The following is a 22,540-nucleotide window of genomic DNA, read 5'->3' on the forward strand; positions in this document are numbered from 1 at the left end:
CATCTTTGTCTGGTTTTGGTATCAGGATGATGGTGGCCTCACAGAATGAGTTTGGGAGTGTTCCTCCATCTGCTATATTTTGGAAGAGTTTGAAAAGGATGGGTGTTAGCTCTTCTCTAAATGTTTGATAGAATTCACCTGTGAAGCCATCTGGTCCTGGGCTTTTGTTTGTTGGAAGTTTTTTTTTTTTTTTTTTTTTGCGGTACACGGGCCTCTCACTGTTGTGGCCTCTCCCGTTGCGGAGCACAGGCTCCGGACGCGTGGGCCCAGCGGCCACGGCTCACGGGCCCAGCCGCTCTGTGGCACGTGAGATCTTCCCAGACCGGGGCACGAACCCACATCCCCTGCATCAGCAGGTGACTCTCAACCACTGCGCCACCAGGGAAGCCCTGTTGGAAGATTTTTAATCACAGTTCAATTTCAGTGCTTGTGATTGGTCTGTTTATATTTTCTCTTTCTTCCTGGTTCAGTCACAGGAGGTTGTACTTTTCTAAGAATTTGTCTGTTTTTTCTAGGTTGTTCATTTTATTGGCATATAGTTGCTTGTAGTAATCTCTCATGATCCTTTGTATTTCTGCAGTGTTAGTTGTTACCTCTCCTTTTTCATTTCTAATTTTATTGATTTGAGTCTTCTCCCTTTTTTTCTTGATGAGTCTGTCTAATGGTTTATTAATTTTGTTTATCTTCTCAAAGAACCAGCTTTTAGTTTTATTGATCTTAGCTATTGTTTCCTTCATTTCTTTTTCATTTATTTCTGATCTGATCTTTATGATTTCTTTCCTTCTGCTAATTTTGGGATTTGTTTGTTCTTCTTTCTCTAATTGCTTTAGGTGTAAGATTAAGTTGCTTATTTGAGATGTTTCTTATTTCTTGAGGTAGGATTGTATTGCTATAAACTTCCCTCTTAGAACTGCTTTTGCTGTGTCCCATAGGTTTTGGGTCATTGTGTTTTCATTGTCATTTGTTTCTAGGTATTTTTTGATTTCTTCTGTGGTCTCTTGGTTATTTAGTAGTGTGTTGTTTAGCTTCCATGTGTTTTTATTTTTTACAGATTTTTTTCTTGTAATTGATGTCTAGTCTCATAACCTTATGGTCGGAAAAAGATACTTGATATGATTTCAATTTTCTTAAATTTACCAAGGCTTGATTTGTGACCCAAGGTATGATCTATCCTGCAGAATGTTCCATGACCACTTGAGTAGAAAGTGTATTCTGTTGTTTTTGGATGGAATGTTCTATAAATATCAATTAAGTACATCTTGTTTAATGTATCATTTAAAGCTTGCGTTTCCTTATTTATTTTCATTTTGGATGATCTGTCCATTGGTGAAAGTGGGATGTTAAAGTCCCCTACTATTATTGTGTTACTGTTGATTTCCCCTTTTATGGCTGTTAGCATTTGCCTTAAGTATTGAAGTGAGGAGCTACCTTCTGTACCATTGCTGCTGGCCCCTTTCTTAGCCTATCCATGCCTCCCCACTTCCTCTGCCATAGAGGAAAAGGTATGCATAATCCAGTCATGCTACCATGTGGGTTATTCAAATTGTTTCTTCTATTAAACGTGTCCATATTTTCAAAGAAGGTCATCAGGAGAACTTAACAGCTAATAGGAGGAAAGCAAGCGTTGAAAGTAAAATCCAAAATATCAATAAAGATAGTAAGGTAGGCATCTAGAGGGGTGCAAAGAGGGACATGCTGCCATTCCTCCAAATTCCACTATGGAGGCTATCAGTTCCTTTGCCAACATCGATATGCTGGATGAAAAAAAAAATGGAGCTGATATATTGTGAGTCTGACTATACTGAGAGGTTTTCCAGTTTTGGCAGAGAGCTTAGAGATAAAGCAGTGACATATATCTTAAAACAAAACTACACAAAGGAAAAAACTAAGATGATTGTGAACTCCAGGTAAAACAAGTGGTATAAAAAGACAATGTAATATATTGTCTTACTCAGCTCAGCTGTAAACACCAAATATTATTTATTTAATAAATATATTGGGAAAATAGAGGTGGTGGTAAAAGTTGTGTGGAAGTTTGGTGTAAGAGTTAAATCCTCATCTTTCATCAAGGGAATTTTAAAATGTCTAAAACTGAAAATTGAAGAAATAGCAATAATATTTAGAAACATGGAAGTAAAGAAAAAATTAAATGAGTTTAAAGATGCTGCCTCCACTGAATGAATGATTGGGACTGAGTGTGTAGGGAGCTTCTGTTTATCATTAGAATAATTGTTGCAGATCTTTTTCAAGTACCTACATGTATTTTGATAAAAACTAGGTTAAAATGTTTTTGGAAGGCCTCAAGGCAGGGAAGGCAAGGGTTTCCATTTACAAAATATGCTATAGTTCCAGAAATCCAGACCAATGGAAGGAAAAGGATTGTGTTTTCCTTGTGTCTCTTTTTAGGAGTGAGCAACGAGAAAGCCCCTTGCAGTTCTCTTCTCATATCATAGTGTCTAGAACTGGTCAGCTACCCATCTTTAAACCAGTTGCTGGCCAAGAAATGAGATACTATGATTAACTTGGACTAATCAGTTATTAGCCTTGGGTTATACGGGGGAAGGAGGAGGAACTCCCAGATGCAACAGATGCCCTGCAGGTAAGGAAGAACAGAGCCGAGTCAGTTGGGTTGTCAACTAAAACCATCTGTTGTCAAACAAAAAAGTTTTATAAGACCCCTCCTTCATTGCCCTTTCCTTTTTGTTTTTGTTTTAAATCAATGAAGAAATGCTGGAAGGAGTAGGATATATTTGGAATCTTACAATTGTGAGTATATAAGTATCTGATGTTCATGGGCCTTGGACCTATACTCATAATGAAGGAAAGGTGTCACATACCTAATGCCAATAGGCCTACACCTGGAACTGTGTGTTATTCAGTTTTCTCTAGTTTGACAAATGGCATCTGCCTTTTTTTTTTTTTTCTGGTTATATATTGGTTCTCAGTGTTTATAGAGTTAAACAGTCCTATGATTTTCACAACTAATATTAGTTCACCAACTGCTTGAGGTGTTTAAAGGATGTGTGAACCACTCATCTGTGATATGTACCTCGAGAGGATCTTGACTTTTAAAACCACACACTTCCAGGTAATGCTTTGCCAGAAATGAGGCTGAAAACTGGGCCACTGTGCATTGGTGCCAAATCGAATCTCAGAGGCAGAGTTTTGGGTGAAGTAGAAAAGCATAGCTTTATTGCTTTGCCAGGCAAATGGGAACACAGCAGGCTCCTGCCCTTGAAAACTGTGTGTCCTAACCCGGGAGGATTTGGTGAGGAGTTTTATAGCAACGGTTCCAGGGTAGATCTGCTGATAAGATTATTGTGTGTGCAGGGCCTGCACTCCTTTAATTTGGTTTCAGGTAATCTCTTGATGAGCTTCTCTGGTTCCTTTAATCTGGCCTCAGGTGGGCTTCTCTGGAATGAAGAATGCTGACATCTTCCACTTGTTGGGTTTTCGATCTATAAAGAGCTCAAAGATATCGTTATGTGTATCCCTTGCGGTGGAACCAGGACCCTGTCCCAAGGCTGCACTATTCTTTCTTGGCTACTTCTCCCTTTTCTCTGCATTCCCTCCCTTCCCTGATTAGCAACTGTTCAAATCTGCCCTTTAGAACTCAGGGGAGATCATGGAGGCTGGATCCTGTTCCCTACAAACAAGGAACGAGGGACACAGAAGGGCTTCCATGCCCTGGAGCCCCACAGGGTCCTGCTCGGTTTCAGAAACCACACTTTCTAAAAGACCAGGATAGTTGTGTATGAAGTTGCATGGCTTTGGGGCATCGTTCACTGCCTAGACTACACAGCACACAACCTGTGTAGCTATGCTCAGTGGCCCATGTGAAGGCCATCTTTTAGAGACTCATTGTAACCAGTGAGTGCGAACTTGAAGGCAAGCTTGACAGTTACTTCATGCAACATAGAATTTTGATAACAGGCTCAAGGTTGGGTAATAATGCACATTTCTTGTAAATATTTTGGAAAATATTGAAGAATGTCAGGAAGTATATAAAAATCAATAGGATCCCACCACCCAGAGAAGACACCATTAATGGTATTAGCATGTTGAGGAATTTCCCTCCTGGTCTTTTAACGGTGTGTGCACTGCAACACTGGAATAGGAATTTGTAACCTGCTTTTGTTTTTTCCAGAACTACATGAATAGTTTTCAAGTCGTTAAAAATCTCTGACAACACAGCTTTAAAAACATAGAGCAGAGAGGAAGACAGCCTGATAGACTGAAATTATCCAAATATAAAATAAAACTTGAAATTGAGGACACCCAAGAAATTCACCTCGTAACTCAACTCATCACGTATCAGTATTAATCGTAAAAATAATGGGGTAATGCCTCACTTAGGAAATAAGATTTCAGGTGTCATCAACCATCTGGGACAGAAGAATGACACTTTTTTGAAGAGAGAGAAGTCCAAACACAATATACTGACTGTGTAAATGACTGTTTCATGAGGTCTGTAGAGATGCTTTTTTTTTATTATCATGTGTTATATGTATACTGAATTTCTTTTAGTAAACAGAAATTAACTTCTGTGTATAATATATGGTTGTCTCAGATCCTCTTAGTGTTCTCTTACACAGATGATGGTGGGGATATCAATGATGTCTCTAAATGTTTTTCATAGTATCTGATATATGCTAGGCATTCCATAAGGTGTACTTATTTATTTATTTTTGTATATACCATCCCAGTACTTGCAGCTGTGCTCAGTCGCCCATGTGTTTTCAGGTCTTTTAAAAAATATATTATTAATACCAAGTCCTTACAACAGTCCAATAAGCAAGGTGGATCTCCTGACACTTCCATTTTGCTGATGGAGAAGTTGAGGTGCTAGGAAGGTAAGTAGATTTTATAAGATTATATCGTTGGCAGGGCACATGGGTATGACAATAATCCAGGTTCCATGGCCTCTAGCAGCAAGACGTGCTTGGAGCTATAATGATCTCTACACGCAATACAAGACTTAGGACAAAAATTGTCCTTAGCCCTAATTTCACCCCAATATGATTCTCAATTTTATGTTATTAAAAATATAACTGTGTTAGAAAGCTCTGCCTCTACGTCATAGAGGTAATAATGTCTTTAAATTATACCTTGGAGCCACCAGACAGGAGAACGACAACCATGGTGCAATTCCTGGGTATTCTGTGGGCCTCATGGTCATAACAACTAACATTTATTGAGTACTTGCTGGATGCCTATCACTATGCGAGGCACGCTACGCAAGGCAAGAAACATCCTCTTAGCAGGTCCTTAAATAAAACAAAACCTCATGGAGGCATGCACTATTATTTTCCCCAAATTGTAGAAGAGAAATAGGGCTTTTAGAAAGGTTAAATAGCTTCCCCCAGGTGAGACATTTAGTAAGTGGGATGGGATGGGAACTCAGATGGAGGTTTTTTTCACTTACAAAAGCCAGGGTCTTAAAACAACTAATTTCTAGTTCTTCCTGCCTACTCTATTTCTGTAAGCAACATCCCCACTAAAAATGCTATTTAGGTTCAAATTTCTCTGCTAGATTTCCTGGACCTTGTCTTGATTTTCCACTTTTTTTGAGACACAGTCATCTAATCTTCATGGATTTGCTCTACAAAAGCTAACGAAAACACAGTTCAGGTGTTTTTAGGTGACCATCCACCTCCAAACCCACTGTCTAAAAACTCGATACTTCTTCATTTACACTGACTTTACCCTGCTTTGATCTAGTCCTGTTAAGCTGTTACTAAGGTGAAATGAGGATCTGCTTACTGTGTTCCTTGTGATATTGTGATTTAAAATAAAAATAGTATATATCAATATTCGGTCTTCCTCCTGGTTTCTGGCACGGAGCTGCTAAAACCTTTGAAATTTCCTACGATGAATGTGATAAGGTGCCTTTTGTTACGTTAATGAGGCTATCTTTGGAAAGCACCTAAGGCTGGGGGCTGGTTATCAGTGGAGCCTACCAGGTGATTAGAGCATTGGAATTATCAGCCCAGTCCCCGACCTCCTGGGGGCAGGGGTGAGGGGCGGGGAAGGGTGGGAGGGACTGGAGGTGGAGTTCAATCACTATTGGCCAATGACTTCATCAATCGTGACTACGTAATGAAGCGTCCATAAAAACCCAAAAAAGGAGCCTCTGTGTTGATGAGGACTTGGAGGCGGGGGTGGAGTGGCGTGCTCAGAGAGAACACAGAAGTTCTGCGCCCTTTCTCCAGACCTTGCCCTGTGCATCGCTTTCACTGGACTGTCCCTCTTTGTAACAGAAATAAGGTACGAAAAATGTTTCTCTAAGTTCTGTGAGATGATCTGGCAACTTAATAAACCCCAAGGAGGGGGTCATGGGAACCTCTAACCTATAGCCAGTTGGTCAGAAGCCCAGGTGACAATATGGGCTTGCGATTGGCATCTGAAGTGTGTATCGGGTTGCAAGGGTAGAGGTGGGGCGTCTTGTAAGACTGAGCCCTTAACCTGTGGGTTCAGCCTTGAGGTAAACTGTCGGGACACCCAGCTGGTGTCAGAGGATTGCATGGTGGTGTGAGGAAAAACCCACCCACTGGAATTGGTGTCATAATTGAATATCCCTCCGTGTTGGATGTTCCTTGTCGGGCGTTGCAGCATTTTGTGCATTTTGTGTATTATCATCCTCGGCTTAATATTGGGCTTCTTCTCTGACGGTCTGTCTTGCTCAGATAGCTTGTACTGCTGCATTTTGTCTACCATGCAGCAGACGGTGTTAAATTCTTTGGAAAATCTACTTTGTTCCCCTGCTGCCCCAGGTTTCCTTTACCACTACTAAATTTAGTAATTAAAACAATCATCATTATCCTAAGAATTTCCAGGTTCGCATTGAAAGAAACCCCATGTATACAACTTCCCCTTTTAGGTAGGAGTTCTTGCCAGAAACTTTAAAATTTTATTGAAGTAGAGTTGATTTACAATGTTGTATTTCTTCTGTACAGCAGAGTGATTCAGTTATACATATATATATATATTCTTTTTCATATTCTTTTCCATTATGGTTTGTCACAGAATACTGAATATAGTTCCCTGTGCTATACGGTAGGACCTTGTTGTTTATCCATCCTATATATAATAGTTTGCACCTGCTAATCCCAAACTCCCATTCCTTCCCTCCCTTACCCCCTCCCCCTTCTTGCCTGAAACGTATTAACACTTAATGTCTCTGGCTGTACCTTAAGCAGATCTGAGAACCTAAATAGACCCCTAAGACTCATACCTAAATTAGATTATCAACCTTACCTGGGCAAAGACAGGAATGAAAGTACCTGAGATACGCTGAGAGGCAGTTTGAGGGACTGTGTAGTTGAGAGAAGTCAAAATAAAAGCTACAATGACCACAAACTCCAGGCAAGTGTTTCATAGGGTCAAGATATACTCACCCAGTTAATAAGAAAGGGGTAGTGTGGGATGCCTCTCTCCAGAGCCCCTTATTTCCAGCCATCAGGAGAGTTCCATGAAGCCATTTTATTTTTATCACTTGACTAATCTTTGCAAATATCTTAAAATCTCTTTTTTCAAATATCATAAAATTGGGTGTGACAGAGGGCAGAACTCTGAATCTGTATTATTTATAGACTAGCAGCAGATCAGTAGAAGTGTATCATTTTTTTTTCCTGTTTAGCTGCCACCCATTCTTAACTAATATATAGATGGTTTAAATAACAGCACATAGAATCGAAGAACAAGTGGATTGAAATGGTTCAGAGAAAGATCTATCGTTCCTCTCTTTACTCAGCTTGTCTGATTAATCTGAAAATAGAACTACCCGTGATTTACTTCTATAGGACTCCATGATTTCTTCCAGTTGTCTGCAAATGTGAACAGTGATTGGATTCTGGGAGATGTCATGATGGCCCATTTGCACCTGCTAGGGTCTCAAAGGTCTAGCTTCTACAGAATGATCCCGAAAAAGCCCCAGGGGAGGTAGTACACATGTTGCTAATGGAAATAGCTGGACCTTGGAGAAGTGACATTCCCCAGTTGTGGTTAGTTTCCATCTATTTTGTTTAAAATTAATGGCTGAACACTCTCAATGCATTCTTGACTTTCTGACCCCCAACTTTCTCCTAGATGAACCATTCAGTGGTGTGTTTAAGCCTGTACAGTTGACCCTTGAACAACACAGGTTTGAACTGTGTGGTTCCACTCATACTTGGATTTTTTTTCAATAAATATACAGTTGGTCCTTTATATATGCGGGCTTTGAATCACGGATTCAGCCGACCGTGGATGGAAATTTTCATCCACGGTCGGTTGAATTCACAGGTGCAGAATTCGTGGATACAGAGGGCCAACTATGGGGCTTGAGCGTTCGTGGATTTTGGTATACCTGGGGGCTCCTGGAACCAATCTCTTGTGGATACAGAGAAACGAACGTATTTGCAATGAGCAGTGATTTTTACTGGGGAGATGCTTTTAATATTAAAAAAATCACTGTTGCACTAAAGGAAAGTTAAAACTAAAACAACATTGACAAATGCAATGTCAACCTTGTGGCAGCTGGTGGGTATTAGGTAATTAACGCGGTCATTGTCTCCCAAATTAAAAGCTAAAGAAAGGGAAGGGAAATACATCCAAAATCTAGAGTAAATTGATAAAAGTAAACATGATACACTTGATTCTGACCACTTCTCTGTTTTCCCCAATCTCTCCCCCGCCTCCCCCCACAAAGAATGCAGTTGCTTCTAATTTCTGAACTACAAATTCCAGTTTCTAAACTACAAATAATTCAAGCCTTTTCCGGTTACCAGCCCAAATCCCTAGCCCCTCCTCAAAGCCTCACCCAAAGCCACTTTTTCTAGGAATCCTATTGCTCCTAATTCCCTTTCTCTGAGTCCTGTGTCAGACACATTTGCCTTTGAATTTGGTTACCTCTTATTCATTAGAATTTCCAAATCCTTTCTTTACATTTCACACATTCTAGTCATGTCTCCCCTGTTAGACTGCATGCTTCTTGAGGGCAAGCACCATGTCTTATATTTCCTCTATTTCACAAAGAACCTAGCACAGGTGGAAAGAATATAGGTGATTTTTGCTGCATGATCCAATTTCTTGCATAGCTCATGTCTCTTGATTAGACTACCTGAGCATTCACCTTCTGGGGCTTGAAATACCTTTTTCAAATCATTCAGAACAGAGAGATGTTTGATGTATGATGGGATACTCGGTTGTTTTTGTTTCTGGTTTATAGCTCCATGTGATTTTTAGGCAATTTATTTTTCTTGCTGCTATTCCAGCTCTTACCTGTCTCAGCTCCTACAGCCAGAAGTAATGTTACATCATTGATCTGACTTGGGTTGAATCTTCCGTGTGTCAGAAAAAGCTATCTACCCCTAGAATATTTTTAATCAGGTTTAATACATGTAACAAATCCTAAGAACATCATGTAGATTGGGGATAATTCTAATTTTAATTGCATCTGTAAAAGTGGGCTTGGCATTGAGTGTGGTGGGAGAAGCATCTAAAACCTCAGCGTAAAGATGATCACACAGTTAATCTTTGGTCTCTTGCTGGTTTCTGCTTCGCTCAATCAAGATTAAGTGTATTGACGTAATTGGAAAGCTCCTTTTCCCCCCAGTCTTTAAAGAGAACAAACACACATTGCGGGCATTCTACTTCAATTAGGCACTCATTCTTTCCTGCTACCATGAATTGCCTTTGCCATGGAAATCTTTTTCTTTCTATGAAAATGTCTCATGGTCTAGTCACGTATTAGTTGTTTTTCTTTTTTTCCCCTCTTTCTTTACACAGTAAAGTATAAATATAAATTTTAAAATGTTAAATAGTACTTCTAAACATATACTGAAAAATAAGTTTTCTTTTCCGTCCTATTCACTCCTAATTCTCGCTACCCTGAGGAAACCCCTTTCAACTTTTTAAGCTATTCTTTTTTAAAATTTTAAAAAATAAATTTATTTTTATTTTAGGCTGCATTGGGTCTTTGTTGCTGCGTGTAGGCTTTCTCTAGTTGTGGCGAGTGGGGGCTACTCTTCCTTGCGGTGTGTGGGCTTCTCATTGCGGTGGCTTCTCTTGTTGCAGAGCACGGGCTCTAGGCTCGTGGGCTCAGTAGTTGTGGCTCACGGGCTCTAGAGCACAGGCTCAGTACTTGTGGTGCACAGGCTCAGTACTTGTGGTGCACGGGCTTTGTTGCTCTGCGGCATGTGAGATCTTCCCAGACCAAGGCTCGAACCCGTGTCCTCTGCATTAGCAGGTGGATTCTTAACCACTCTGCCACCAGGGAAGCCCCCTATTCTTTTATATTTGCTTCTGTATTTGCAAATACTGTTTCTATACTATTCTTTCTTGAATGTTTTAAAGCTGTATATATTCTCCATTGAATGCCTAGTAGGAAGCATGAGAAACTAGTTCTCTTAAATACTTAACACACCCAGTCACACACATACAGAATGATATGCACATACAATGCAACCCCATTCACTCATAAACTATTCTCTCTATATAGTTATTCTCTTCTTCCAATATACTTACATCACATTTTTCTTGTGAGATCAGTATTATATGTTTATATTACTAAGACTATGAAACATTCACAGCTGAACAGTGTCGTACATCCCAATCACATTTTCTTTCTTGGAGAGTAAGTCCTTCTTGAGATCCCCTCATTATCACAATTTAATTTTTCTTAGTTCTCTCTGTATCGATTACAAATTTATCCCTCCAGTCTCTAACAGATTTGACGATGTCCCCTGAATATATTCAAATATATTAGGTATTTTTTCTGTTTTGTTTTCTTACTGGAACTATTGCTTCTGGAACCCACAGATTTTCGCTCCACTTTTTAAAAATTGAGATATAGTTGATTTACAATATGATACTAGTTTTAGGTGTACAGCATAGTGATTCAAAAGAGATGATACTCCATTTAAAGTTATGTATAAAATATTGACTATATTCCCTGTGTTGAACAATAAATATATCCTTAAAATTTATTTTATACCTGCTAGTTTGTACCTCTTAATCCCGTACCCCTACCTTGCCCCTCCCCTCTTCCCTCTCCCCACTGCTAACCATAGGTTTGTTCTCTGTATCTGTAAGTCTGTTTCTATTTTTCTATTTTGCTATATTCATTCATTTTACTTTTTAGATTCCACGTGTAAGTGATAACATACAGTATTTCTCTCTTTCTGTCTGAATTACTTCGCTTAGCATAATACCCTCCAGGTCCACTCATGTTGTTGCAAATGGCAAAATTTCATTAGTTTTTATGGCTGAGTAACATTCTATTTTATGGCTGAGTAACATTCTATTGTGTGTGTGTGTATGTGTATATATATGCATACATATATATTACATCTTCTTTATCCATTCATCTGCAGATGGACACTTAGGTTGCTTCCATGTCTTGGCTATTGTAAATAATGTTGCTGTGAACATTGGGGTGCATGTATCTTTTCCAGTTAGTGTTTTTGTTTTATTTGGATATATACCCAGTGGTGGAATTGCTCAATCATATGGTAGTTCTATTTTTAGTTTTTTGAGGAACCTCCATACTGGTTTCCGTAGTGGTTTCACCAATTTACATTCCCACCAATGGAGTACAAAGGTTCCCTTTTCTCCACATTCTCACCAACATTCGTTATTTGTGTTCTTTTTGATGATAATCATTCTGACAGGTATGAGGTGATATCTCATTGTGGTTTTGATTTGCATTTCTCTGATGATTAGCAGTGTTGAGCAGCTTTTTATGCATCTTCTATGGAAAAATGTCCATTCAGGTCTTCTGCCCATGTTTTAATCAGGTTGTTGTTGTTGTTGTTTTTAATTGAATTGTAGGAGTTGTTTATATATTTTGATATTAACCCCTTGTCAGTCATAACATTTGTAAATATTTTCTCTCATTCAGTGGGCGGTCTTTTTGTTTTGTTGATGATTTCCTTTGCTGTGCAAAAGCTCTTAAGTTTAATTAGGTCCCATTTGCTTGTTTTTGCTTTTGTTTCCTTTGCCTTAGAGACAGATCCTAAAAAATATTGCTAATGGTTTATGTCAAAGAGTGTTCTGACTATTTTTCTTCTAGGAGTTTTATGGTCTCCTTTTCTTGCATTTAGGGCTTTAATCCACTTTGAATTTATTTTTATATATGGTGTTAGAGAATGTTTAATTTCACTCTTTTCCATGTAGCTGCCCAGTTTTCCCAGTACCACTTACTGAAGAGACTCTTCTCTCCATTGTATATTCTTGCCTCTGTTGTTGTAGATTAATTGACCATAAGTACATGGGTCTATTTCTGGGCTCTCTAGTCTGTTCCATTGATCTATGTGTCTGTTTTTGTGCCAGTACCGTACTGTTTTGATTACTGTAGCTTTTTAGTATAGTCTGAAGTCAGGGAGCATGATACCTCCAGCTCTGTTCTTCTTTGTCAAGATTGCTTTGGCAATTCAGGGTCTTTTGTGCTTCCATTACAAATTTTAGAATTATTTGTTCTAGTTCTGTGAAAAATGCCATTGGTATTTTGATAGAGATTGCAGTGAATCTGTAGATTGCCTTGGGTTGTATGGTCATTTTAACAATATTGATTCTTCCAATCCAAGAACACAGTGTATCTTTCCATCTGTTTGTATCATCTTCAGTTTCTTTCATCAGTGTCTTATAGTTTTCTGAGTTCAGGTCTTTGCCGCCTTAGGTAGGTTTATTCCTAGGTATTTTATTCTTTGTGATGTGTCTGAAGCGCAGCAGTCATCCTAGAAGTTTCATCATCCTGGGAATCTCTTTCACTTCTCTTTTGTTTTCTAGATTCTAGATTTTTCTCTTTCTAGTTTTCTCTCTTGCTTTCAATGTGCATATCTCCCTGGATTTCCCTAAGAATGGAAAATTTTGAGACATTTTCTGTCTGAAAATGTCTTTTTCTATCCTCTAATTTATTTATTTTAAATTTTTTATTGAATGTCCTCTAATTTGTTGTTAGCTTGGCTACGTATAAAATTCCAGGTTATAAATCATTTCCCTTATGATAGAGAAATCCAGTGAATTCCTTTCTGATGTCCTTTTGTGTTTTTTTTTACTCTGGGAACATCTAAGAACTTCTGTTTCAGGTGTTGTGGAATTTCAAAGTAATATGTTTAATTGTGGATCTTTTCTTTTATACAGTATGTCACAAGTCTTCTCAATTTATTTCACAGTCTGCAATCTGAGTTGTTTTTTCTCTTTTGTTCCTTTGGCAGTTCTTTTTTAATGTTTTATCTGCTTTCTCTGGAATTGCTATTCTTTGAATACTAATTTCTAAGTTTAATTCCTTAATGTATCTCTAATTTTGTGTCTAATTTCATATGTTTTGTTTGAGATTTGATGTTTTCTTAACTATTAGGTTGAAACTACAAATATTTCTACGGAATTATTTTAATTTTGGTGTATTTTTCATTCTCAGAACTCTTTTGTTCTCTTACTTTTTTAATAGAATCTTTTTCATGTTTCATAGTTTCATTTCTTATTTCTCTATAAAGATTAGTCATAATTTTTAAAGTTTCTCTTTCTTTTTAGTTTTAGTCTTGATTTTCTTCTCTATAGATTGTCTTATTGTTATTCTATACTCTCTTTCACTTTTGGTGTTCCTCTTTTGGTATCTTGAGGCTTTCATCAAATGTCTGGTCATCAGTGATTTTCTGTTCATATTTTAAAATGAGGCAGACACACACACACACACACACACACACACACACACAAAACCCTACTCAAAAGCTTTCTGAATGGACAGGGCTTGTCAACTGATAAGCTTCATGACCGGGTAATCAGGTTGCCCCTGCCTGTCTTGTTTGAGGGCCTCCAAATGTCAGTATCTAGTGTTCCTTTCTCTCAGCCTTGTCCATTTCCCCAGCGAGGAATCCACCAATTTCCTGCCTGGGTGATATAAGTATTGTAGGAGGGGAGTGGGAGGGGTATATGGCTGTCTCACTATTCAGTATAGTCACTGTCATTCTCACTGTTCTAAGCATGGTGCACACTCCTTTCAGTAGCTGTACAGGAACTCTTTTCTTTAAAGCTTGTTTGTTTCAGCTTCTTCAAAGTAAAAGCAACCTCTGTGTGGTGGGCACAAGGCAGCCAACTGGTGTGATGGGGAGGGTATCCAGGAGTCAACCTGCAATTGTTCAATCCTGTTTTAGGAGTTGTTTAAAGCCAATCCTGCTTGCTGATTCCTCTGCATCCCCACTTTTACTCTTTGTTCACTGTGTATCAATACTCTTAGAACAGTACTTGACACATATTAAGCACTCACTAAATATTTGTTGAATTAATGAAATAAATGACTTTAAAAATGCTCAGCAATCAGAGGCAACAGTTATAATGTATTATTGTAGACTCCTACTTGATAGATCCAGAGTTCAGCTTCTCAGATAGACTGCTTCAATTACCACTCCTCTACCCAGAGTAATTTCTCTTTACTGCTCTTTGATCTTTTCTTGTTCTTCCTGTCTTTGGGGGTTTATAGCCTATTTATTCTTTTGCTGTCAGTTTTGTAGGCACTGGAGATAGGAGAGATGGAGAGTAATATGTATTTAGTCTGCCACATAGATTTTCTGCTTTAATTTTGTCATAATTATGTATATATTTAAATATTTCAAGCATCGATGAAGTATAGAAAATAACATACGTATCCACATCTTTGAAAAGTCTTATCATAGTCATCTTTGCTTTGGAGTTCTCTCTCTTTCTCTCCCTCTTATTTATAAAGAACCAAAATATCACACAGATGTACAGTTAAAGTCTCTTAACATTCTTCAATTTCTGTCTTTTCCCTCACTCCTCAGAGGCAGATACTCTAAACTCACTTGGTATAACTTATTCCTGTCCATGTTATATCTTAATGTCCATGTATATACCCCGAAGTAATTTGTGATTTTATTTTGCTTGTTTGAAAGTCTGTGTAAGTAGTGTCATGCTGTATTTATTGTTCCGTAAATTTTTTTCACTGAACATATTTTAGTGATGTATACATTTTGATGCACTCATTTTAACAGCTGTAAGGCATTCTGTGGGTATACTCTATATCCTTTATTTATTTATTAAAAAAAATTTTTTTTGACGACCATTTTTTGTGTTGGAGTATAATTGTTTTACAATGTTGCGCTAGTTTCTGCTGTACAATGAAGCGAATCAGCTATATGTATACATGCATACCCTCCCTCTTGAACCTCCCTCCCATGCTCCCCATCCCACCCATCTAGGTCATCACAGAGCACCGAGCTGAGCTCCCTGTGCTATACCACAGGTTCCCACTAGATATCTATTTTACATATTGTAAAATTCATACCACCCTCCCCTTCCACCCTGTGTCCACATGTCTTTTCTCTACATCTGTGTCTCTGTTCCTGCCCTGGAAATAGGTTCATCTGTATTATTTTTCTAGATTCAACACATATGCGTTAATATACAATATTTGTTTTGCTGACTTACTTCACTCTGTACGACAGACTCTACATCCATCCACATCTCTACAAATGACCCGATTTATTTTTTTATGGCTGAGTAATATTTCATTGTATATATGTACCACATCTTCTTTATCCATTCATCTGTTGATGATCATTTAGGCTGTTTCCATGACTTGGTTATTATAAATAGTGCTGCAATAAACATTGCGGTAATGTGTCTTTTTGCATTATGGTTTTCTCTGGGTATATGCCCAGTAGTGGGATTGCTGGGTCATATGGTAGTTCTATTTGTAGTTTTTTAAGGAACCTCCATACTGTTCTCCATAGTGGCTGTATTAATTTACATTCCCACCAACAGTGCAAGAGGGTTCCCTTTTCTCCACACACGCTCCAGCATTTATTTTTTGTAGATTTTTTGATGATGGCTATTCTGACCAGTGTGGGGTGATAGCTCATTGTAATTTTGATTTGCATTTCTCTAATAATTAGTGATGTTGAGCATCTTTTCATGTGCCTCTTGGCCATCTGTATATCTTCTTTGGAGAAATGTCTATTTAGGTCTTCCACCCATTTTTAATTAGGTCTCATTTGGTTTTTTTGTCTTTTATTAATTTACTTATTTTTGGCTGCATTGGGTCTTCATTGCATTGCGCAGGCTTCTCAATGTGGTAGCCTCTCTTTGTTGTGGAGCACGGGCTCTAGGTGTGTGGGCTTCAGCAGCTGTGGCACGTAGGCTCAGTAGTTGTTTTTCATGGGCTCTAGAGCGCAGGCTCAGTAGTTGTGGCTCATGGGCTTAGTTGCTCCATGGCATGTGGGATCTTCCCAGACCAGGGCTCAAACCCATGTCCCCTGCATTGGCAGGCAGATTCTTAACCACTGAGGCACCAGGGAAGTCTCAGTTCTCATTGGTTTATTTTTGTTTTTATTTTCATTCTCTAGGAGGTGGATCAAAAAAGATCTTGCTGTGATTTATGTCAAAGAGTATTTTTCCTATGTTTTGTAGTGTCCAGTTTTACATTTAGGTCTTCAATACATTTTGAGTTTATTTTTGTGTATGGGGTTACGTGTTCTAATTTCATTCTTCTATATGTAGCTGTCCAGTTTTCCCAGCACCACTTACTGAAGAGGCTGTCTTTTTTCCATTGTATATTCTTGCCTCCTTTGTCATAAATTAGGTGACCATAGGTGCGTGGGTGTATCTCTGGGCTTTCTATCCTGTTCCATTGATCTATATTTCTGTTTTTGTGCCAGTACCATATTGTCTTGATTACTGTAGCTTTGTAGTATAATCTGAAGTCAGGGAGTCTGATTCCTCCAGGTCTGTTTTTATTTCCCTGAAGACTGCTTTGGCTATTCAGGGTCTTTTGTGTTTCCATACAAATGTTAAGATGTTTTGTTCTAGTTCTGTTAAAAAAAAAAAAAAAAGGAAAGAAAGAAAATGCCACTGGTAATCTGATAGGGATTGCATTGAATCTGTAGCTTGCTTTGGGTAGTATAGTCATTTTCACAATATTGTTTCTTCCAATCCAAGAACATAGTATATTTCTCCATCTGTGTCATCTTTGATTTCTTTCATCAGTGTTTTATAGTTTTCTGTGTACAGTTCTTTTGCCTCTTTAGGTAGGTTTATTCCTAGATATTTTATTTTTGTTGCAATGGCGAATGGGATTGTTTCCTTAATTTCTCTTTCTGATCTTTAGTTATTAGTGTATAGTAAAGCAAGTGATTTCTCTGTATTAATTTTGTATCCTGCAACTTTACCAAATTCATTGATTAGCTCTAGTAGCTTTCTGGTGGCATCTTTAGGATTTTCTATGTGTAATATCATGTCATCTGCAAACAGTGACAGTTTTACTTTTTCTTTTCCAATTTGTGTTCCTTTTATTTCTTGTCTGATTACCATGGCTAGGACTTCCAAAACTATTCTGAATAATAGTGGTGGGAGTGGACATCCTTGTCTAGTTCCAGATCTTAGAGGAAATGCTTCAGTTTTTCACCATTGAGGTTGATGCTTGCTTTGTCATATATGGCCTTTATTATGTTGAGGTAGGTTCCCTCTATGCCCACTTTCTGGAGAGTTTTTATCGTAAATGGGTGCTGAATTTTGTCAAAAGCTTTTTCTGCATCTGTTGAGATGATCATATGGTTTTTATTCTTCAGTTTGTTAATATAGTGTTTCACATTGTTTTGATTTACGTATATTGAAGAATCCTTGCATCCCTGGGATAAATCCCACTTGATCATGGTGTATCATCCTTTTAATGTGTTGTTGTATTCTGTTTGCTAGTATTTTGTTGAGGATTTTTGCATCTATATTCATCAGTGTTATTGGTCTGTAATTTTCCTTTTTTGTGATATGTCTTGTCTGGTTTTGGTATCAGGGTGATGGTGGCCTCGTAGAATGAGTTTGGGAGTGTTCCTCCCTCTGCTATATTTTGGAAGACTTTGAGAAGGATGGGTGTTAGCTCTTCTCTAAATGTTTGATAGAATTCACCTGTGAAGCCATCTGGTCCTGGGCTTTTGTTTGTTGGAAGATTTTTAATCACAGTTTCAGTTTCATTACTTATGATTGGTCTGTTCGTATTTTCTATTTCTTCCTGATTCAGTCTGGAATGTTTTACCTTTCCAAGAATTTGTCCATTTATTCCAGGTTGTCCATTTTATTGGCATATAGTTGCCTGCAGTAATCTCTCATGATCCTTTGTATTTCTGCAGAGTGAGTTGCTACTTCTTCTTTTTTATTTCTAATTTTGTTGATTTGAGTCCTCTCCCTCTTGATAAATCTGGTAAAAGGTTTATCAATTTTGTTTATCTTCTCAAAGAACCAACTTTTAGTTTTATTGCTCTTTGCTATTGTTTTCTTTGTTTCTATTTCATTTATTTCTGCTCTGATCTTTATATTTCTTTCCTTCTACTAACTTTGGTTTTTCTTTGTTCTTCTCTCTCTAGTTGCTTTAGGTGTAATGTTAGATTGTTTGAGGTTTTTCTTGTTTCTTGAGGTGAGATTGAATTGCTATAAACTTTCCTGTTAGAACTGCTTTTGTTGCATCCCACAGGTTTTGGTCATCGTGCTTTTGGTGTCATCTGTTTCTATGGCTTTTTAAATTTCCTCTTTGATATATTCAGTGATCTCTTGGTTATTTAGTAATGTATTGTTTAGCCTCCGTGTGTTTGTGTTTTTTAGTTTTTTTCCTGTAATTGATTTCTAGTCTCATAGCGTTGTGGTTGGAAAAAGATGCTTGATATGATTTCAGTTTTCTTAAATTTACTGAGGATTGTTTGTGACCCAAGATGTGATCTATCCTGGTGAATGTTCCATGTGCACTTGAGAAGAAAGTGTATTCTGCTGCTTTTGGGTAGAATGTCTTATAAATATCAATTAAATTTATCTTGTCTGTAGTGTCACTTAAAGTTTGTGCTTCCTTATTTATTTTCTGTCTGGATAATCTGTCCACTGGTGTAAGTGGGGTGTTAATGTCCCCCACTCTTACTGTGTTACTGTTGATTTCCCCTTTTATGGCTGTTAGCATTTACCTTATGTATTGACATGCTCCTGTGTTGGGTGCATAAGTATTTATAATTGTTATATCTTCTTGGATTGATCCCTTTATCATTATGTAGTGTCCTTCCTTATCTCTTGTAACAGTCTTGATTTTAAAGTCTATTTTGTCTGATATGAGTATTGCTACTCCAGCTTTCTTTTGATTTACATTTGCATTGGATACCTTTTTTGATTTCCATTTGCATGGAATATCTTTTTCCATCCCCTCACTTTCAGTCTGTCTGTGTCCCTAGGTCTGAAGTGGGTCTCTTGTAGACAGCATATATATGGGTCTTATTTTTGTATCCGTTCAGCCAGTCTGTGTCTTTTGTATCCGTTCAGCCAGTCTGTGAGCATTTAATCCATTCACGTTTAAGGTAATTATTGATATTTATATTCCTATTACCATTTTCTTAATTGTTTTGGGTTTGTTTTTGTGGTTCTTTTTCTTCTCTTGTGTTTCCTGCCTAGAACAATTCCTTTAGCATTTGTTGTAAAGCTGGTTTGGTGGTGCTGAATTCTCTTAGCTTTTGCTTGTCTGTAAAGCTTTTGATTTCTCTGTTGATACTGAATGAGATCCTTGCTGGGTAGAGTAATTTTGGTTGTAGTTTATTCCCTTTCATCACTTTAAATATATCCTGCCATTCCCTTCTGGCCTTCAGAGTTTTTGCTGAAAAATTAGCTGATAGCCTTATGGGGATTCTCTTGTATGTTTGGGACTCTCTGTGCTTCCTGCACTTGGGTAGCTATGTCCTTTCCCATGTTAGGGAAGTTTTCAACTATAATCTCTTCAAATATTTTTTCAGTCCCTTTCTCTTTCTTCTCTTCTTGTGGGACCTGTATAATTCAAATGTTGGTGCGTTTAGTTGTTGTCCTCGAGGTCTCTGAGACTGGCCTCACTTCTTTTCATTCTTTTTCTTTATTCTGCTCCTTGGCTATTATTTCCACCATTCTATCTTCCAGGTCACTTATTCGTTCTTCTGCCTCAGTTATTCTGCTATTGATTCCTTCTAGAGTATTTTTCATTTCAGTTACTGTGTTGTTCATCACTGTTTCTTTGTTCTTTAGTTCTTCTACATCTTTGTCAAACATTTCTTTTATTTTCTCTATACATACCTCCATTCTTTTTCCGAGATTTGGGATTATCTTTACTATCATTACTCTGAATTCTTTTTCAGGTAGGTTGCCTATTTCGTCTTCATTTGCTTGGCCTTTTAGGTTTTTGCCTGGTTCCCTTACCTGTGACATAATTTTCTGTCGTCTTTTTTTTTGATCAGTGGGGCTGTGTTCCTGTCTTACTGGTTGTTTAGGCTGAAGCATCCAGCCCTGGAGTTTTCAGGCAGTTGGGTAGAGCTGGGTTTTGGTGCCACGATGAGAACCTCTGGGAGACCTCACTCTGATTAATATTCCCTGGGGTTGAGGTTCTCTGTTAGTCCAGCAGTTTGGACTTTGCACTCCCACCACAGGCACTCAGGCTCAACCCCCATCCCAGTCGCTTGGGGGTTCCTCTCATCCCCTTTGGTGTCCGAGGTCCCCCACCAGCACCTGGTGGGTGCCGTAGTTCTCTGATGTGGACTATTTCTAAAGTCTTTTATGAATTTCTTACAATATTTTTTTGGTATTTTGGTTTTTTTTTTTTTAATGTTTTGGTTTTTGGCCATGAGGCATGTGGGAACTTATGTCCCCAACCAGGGATCGAACCCACACCCCCTGCGTTGGAAAGCAAAGTTGTAACCACTGGACCACCAGGGAAGTCCCCTGTATCCTTTATTTTTATCTTAGATTAAAAGCTATCAGGCAGCACAAATCAAGTCCTTAAAGCTCATTGCATTCCACCACTACAAAGCAGCAGCATAGTTTTAAGAGCCTGGACCTTGGTGTCAAGTAGATCTGGAAACAAATCTTTTGTTTACTAGCTCTGTAATTTAGGGCAAGTTACTTAACCTCATGGGTTTTGGTATCATTTATAAAGTTCAAATACTAAGTAGTGCAGATCCTGTCATTGTGAGTATTAACTAAGTATGTAGATTTCAGTACAGTATTTTACAATATTATGTAGTCAAATAAGGGAGCTGCTATTATTATCATATTATCTGGTTAACAATTCATTGACTCAAAATCTTAGAACTATTTTAGTTGAGTTCTCTTCACAAAATCCCCTCCAAGTAGTAGTCTGACGTCTGTATGAACACTTTCAGTGACTTGAAATTCTGAGAGTTTATCCTAGTTCTAAAGAGCTCTGTAAAAATTATGCTCACTATAAGGAATTAAAAACAAACAAACAAACAAAAAAACACCTCTCCCTGGAGTTTCTGCAGAATTGGTCCTATTTCTACCACTTGGGACCAGGCAGAACAAATCTAATCCCTGTTCCATATGACAGACTTTGAAATACTTGCAGACAAATATCAAGTCCCCTTGAATCTAATTATTTTGAAAATAAAAAAAATAGAAAGAAAAGGAGGGGAATTGGTTCATGTCAGTGATAGATGAAGCCTTACACATTGAAACAGGTTAAAGAAGAGATAAGTACCTCAGAACTTCCCCTCTACTAGTTGCTCCAAAATGGAAAGCTGTCTCCAGAACCTGCCTTTGAGGAAATCTTGTGAGCGTTATTGCAATACCTTGTCACTACATTTTGGAGACTTACCTTGACGGTAATAACGTAAGTGCTACCAAATGGTCTGGGAAATAATCTTTAAACATATCTTATTACCAGAAGGTTTATTTTCATCTCTTATTATACTTTAAGCCTGAAATGGATAGTAATAGGAGATGCTCTGTTTTTACAAGGCAATAACGTGGTGTCTGAGCAGTCAAACTTTATTGTGAGGGAGATAGCAGAGTAGGTTAGCCCAAAGCCTGCCTCTCTGACAAATGTAGACCTGCTAATCCTCTAGAGGTGTGATCAGTCTCAAAGTTTTGTTAACAGATTTAGTTCTTCTTCCCACTTCTGTACTTGAGTTTCTGACTTTTATTCCAGGTATTGTGTTCGAAACATGCACACCTATCATCATATCTTCAACTGAAACCACTTTTAAAACTACCCACTTAGATAAAAACGTGGAGCTATGAAGACTTATGACTGAACCCTAGGACTGCTCCTGTCCCCCAGCTCTTAGCAGATTCTCAGCCTGTAGGTTCTCCTTTCAGATCTCAATGCATCTGATTGTGTCCTTCCGACAGGTAGTCCCTCCTTAGGGTCTATAATGAGAAGCTAAGGCGGGAGGTGTAGACTATAGCCCTTGGGCCAAATCCAGCTGGTTACCTGCTTATGTACAACTTGAGCTAAGAATAGTTTCTTTCCTTTTTATTTATTTTTTTAAGGTTTAAACATTTTACTTATTTATTTATTTATTTACTGAAGTATAGTTGATTTACAATGTTGTGTTAATTTGTGCTGTACAGCAAAGTGATTCAGTTATATATATGTACATATATATACATTCTTTTTCATGTTCTTTTCCATTATGTTTTATCACAGGTATTGAATATAGTTCCCTGTTCTGTATAGTAGGACCTTGTTATTTATCCATCCTATATATAATAGTTTACATCTGCTAATCCCAAACTCCCAGTCCATTCCTCCCCTACCTCC

Source organism: Lagenorhynchus albirostris, chromosome 21 (assembly GCF_949774975.1).
Source record: "Lagenorhynchus albirostris chromosome 21, mLagAlb1.1, whole genome shotgun sequence".
Lineage (NCBI taxonomy): Eukaryota > Metazoa > Chordata > Mammalia > Artiodactyla > Delphinidae > Lagenorhynchus > Lagenorhynchus albirostris.